This window comes from Jaculus jaculus, chromosome 1 (genome assembly GCF_020740685.1).
Source record: "Jaculus jaculus isolate mJacJac1 chromosome 1, mJacJac1.mat.Y.cur, whole genome shotgun sequence".
Lineage (NCBI taxonomy): Eukaryota > Metazoa > Chordata > Mammalia > Rodentia > Dipodidae > Jaculus > Jaculus jaculus.
In genome coordinates, this window is record NC_059102.1 from 124948157 (window position 1) to 124951846 (window position 3690).

Genomic DNA, 3690 nt, shown 5'->3' on the forward strand with positions numbered 1-3690 from the left:
CCCCACCCCATCTCTGTTTTAGATAGGATCTCATGTAGCCCAAGCTGGCTTCAAACTCAATTTGTAGCCAGGGATGACCTTGAACTCCTGATCTTCTTGCCCCCACCAACACAGTATGGAGAATGCAGGTATGCAGCACCATGCCTGGTTTGTGTGGTGCTGGGAAGTGCACCAGAGCTTTGTGCCTGTAGGGCAAGCGCTCCACAACCTGAGCTGACTCAAGCCCCCTGGCCTGGATCTCTCTCTGCAGACCAAGCTGGCCTTTAACTTAGTTATCTGCCTGCTTCTGCCTCCTGGGATTATAGTCATACACCATCATACCTAGTTTGACTTCATTATTAAGTTGAAAACAATGAGGGCATAAAGCTGGGCGTGATGACGCACACCTTTAATCCCAGCAGTCGGGAGGCAGAGGTGGGAGGATCACCATGAGTTCGAGACCAGCCTGAGACTACAGAGTGAATTCCACGTCAACCTGGGCTAAAGCGAGACCCTACCTCGAAAAATTAAAATAAGAAAATAATTTGTTTTTGAGGGCTGGAGAGAAGTGTTAGTGGTTAAAACACTTGCCTACGAAGCCTAAGGACCCTTCAATTACCCAGTAAACCAGATGCATAAGGTGGCACATGTCTCTGCAGTTCGTTTGCTGTGGCTACAGGACCTGGCACTCTCATTCTTTCTCTCTCTATCTGCCTCTTTCTCTCTCTCAAATAAGTAAAATTAAAAAAAAAACAAAAACAAAAAAAAACACCTTTTTTTGAACCGGGCATTGTGGTGCACACCTTTAATCCTAGCACTAGGAACACAGAGGTAGGAGGATCACTGTGAGGTCAAGGCCACTCTGAGACTACATAGTGAATTCCAGTTCAGCCTGGGCTAGAGTAAAACCTTACCTTGAAAAACCAAAACAAAAATTTTTAAAAATATTTTTTAAAAGTTATTTGAGAGTGAGCGAGAGAAAGAAGCAGATAGACAGAGAAAATGGATGCACCAGGGCCTTTAGCCACTGCAAATGAACTCCAGACACATGTGCCACTTTGTGCATCTGACTTTATGTGGGTACTAGGGAATCAAACTGAGGTCCTTAAGCTTTTGCAGCAAGTGCCTTAACCATTGAACCATCTCTCCAGCCCACATTATTTTTTCTTTTTCTTTCTTTTTTTTTCTTATTTATTTATTTGGTATAGGTTCTCACTCTAGCCCAGGCTGACCAGGAATTCACTATGTAGTCTCAGGGTGGCCTTGAATTCATGGTGATCCTCCTGCCTCTGCCTCCCAAGTGCTAGGATTAAAGGTGTGTGCCACCATACCTGGCTCAGAAAAAAAACTAATTTGTACTTGCTATTCCTTAAAGGGCAGACACTATGAATTATGTAGCCATTCCCTGAAGTTGACTGTTTTCTAGACAGCTATGATAAATAATGTTTCCAGGAACAAATCTGCTGGCTTTTTGTCTCATTTCTGATCATTTTCTTTGGCTATATTCCTGCTCAGACTTATCTGGTCAAATGACTGAAGGTGTTCTAAAAGGAACTTAAAGACCATTTTCAAATTGCTTTCCAGAAAGGTGCACACGCGCAGTGAGCTGGCGCTGGCTTCCCCATCTTCACCAGCACCAGCATTATTTTTAGTGTTTTCACTTTAGCAATTTGCTAAATTCACTGTGTGGCAGTGCCAGGGCTAAGCATTATGTAATATCATCCTTACCCTCACCCCTGTAGGGAACACTCATTTTCCTGACCAAAAAAAAGGGAGGGTTGAGAAGACTCTTCCCTCCCTCAGGGTCATGTTGCTGGGAGTCAAGGAGTCATGATTCAAACCCAGGACTTCTCCAATGCAGGCGCCCCAATCAGGCTGAGCCAGGCTTCCAACTCCCTCCCTGCTCCATGCACCACCATACAACTTGTTCAGGCGTTGACATTTTTTTCCTTTCTTTCTTTCTTTTTTCTTTTTTTTATCTTTTCACAATTTTTATTAACATTTTCCATGATTATAAAAATTATCCCATGGTAATACCCTCCCCGCGCCCGCACTTTCCCCTTTGAAATTCCATTTCTTTCTTTTTTCAAGGTGGGGTCTCACTCTAGCCCAGGCTGACCTGGAATTCACTATGTAGTCTCAGGCTGGCCTCGAACTCACAGTGATCCTCCTACCTCTGCCTCTGCTGGGATTAAAGGCATAAAATAAATAAATAAATAAAGGCATGCGCCATCACACCCGGCCCCCTTTCTTTTTGACATGGGATCGTAGTGTATACCCCTATATGGCCCGCAACTTGCTCTGTACGACAAGCTGGCCTTGAACGCTTGATAGTCCTACCTCTGCCTCCCATGTGCAGGGATTACAGGAGTACACTACCATGTTCGGCCCAAGTGCGTCTACTAATCCAAGGATTCGATCGATTTTACCACTATGGGGCTTCATACCTTTCCCTAAAGCCCCCTACCCTTCAGGGATGCAACCCTTCTTCAGCCCGGAGCTCCCCAGCTGCCTTTTCATATGCATCATCGCCAACGTTCCACCGGCCTCCGCCCGCACCCTGTGCTCGGACCAGGTGGAGCCACCTCTATGCTTTAAGTCTCAGCTCCTGCGCAACACGCCCAGGTAGAGCTGGACGCCGCCGCCGCCGCGGGCCTGGACAGAGACGGTCGGGAGTCTGGGGCTGGCGCTTGTCACCTGACTGCGGGGATCGGCGGACGCTACTGGACTGCATGGACTGCGGCATCCAGAGGCTGCGGTCCCAGCGCCACCGTGCGGCCCGTCCTCACTCCGTGCGAAGTGAGCCGATGGCTCAGGCGGGGGACGGTTTCACGCAAGAGAGTCAAGACTTGTTTGGGCGCCAGGGTAAGGGACAGAGCGATGATTAGGGAGCCCTACTCTATATGGCTGGGCGTGATGATGCACGCGTTTACTTAATCCCAGCACTCGGGAGGCTAAGGTAGGGGCATCGTTGCGAGTTCCAAGCCAGCCTGGACTGCAGAGTGAGTTTCACGTCAGTCCTACCTCGAGAAATACATACGGGGCTGGAGAGATGGCTTAGCTGTTAAAGCACTTGCCTGCAAAGCCTTAAGGACCCAGGTTCGATTCTCCAGGTCCCACCGTAAGCCAGCTGCACAGGGTGGTGCATGCGTCTGGAGTTCATTTACGGTGGCTAGAGACCCTGACGTGCCCATTCTCTCTATATATCTGCCTCTTTATCTCTCAAATAAATAATAGAAAAATTACAAAAAATAATTTTTTTTTCCAAACCGGCTCGCTCCCATTAGTCCCTTAGAGGGCAAACTCCCGCGGGGCTGTGCGAGCTCGGCGACCCTCCCGAGGGCCTCGGTCACAGAATGCGCACCCGCCGGCTGCACGCTCTGTCCCGCCTCAGTCCGCGCGGGCTCTGGATCGCGGGACAGCGCGGCCTCGGGGAGGTCGGTTGGAGACAGATCTTCCTAGAAGTGTCCCCCCCCCACCCCCCCGCCATGCCTCTGCCGGGCAACAGACGGCCCTGGGGCTCGGGCTCGGGACCGAGACTCCGCGCTGCCCAGTGCCTCGGAGTGCCGGGAAGCCACAGCTGCCCGAAGATAAGCAGGGCGGCGGGGCAGGTCCTCTCGGGTCAGTTCTGGAGCGCGGGGCAGCCGCGCTGGAGCCTCCGCTCCTCTAGATGGCGCTGTGCCGTCCCGGCCCGCAGACGGGCCTTGGGAG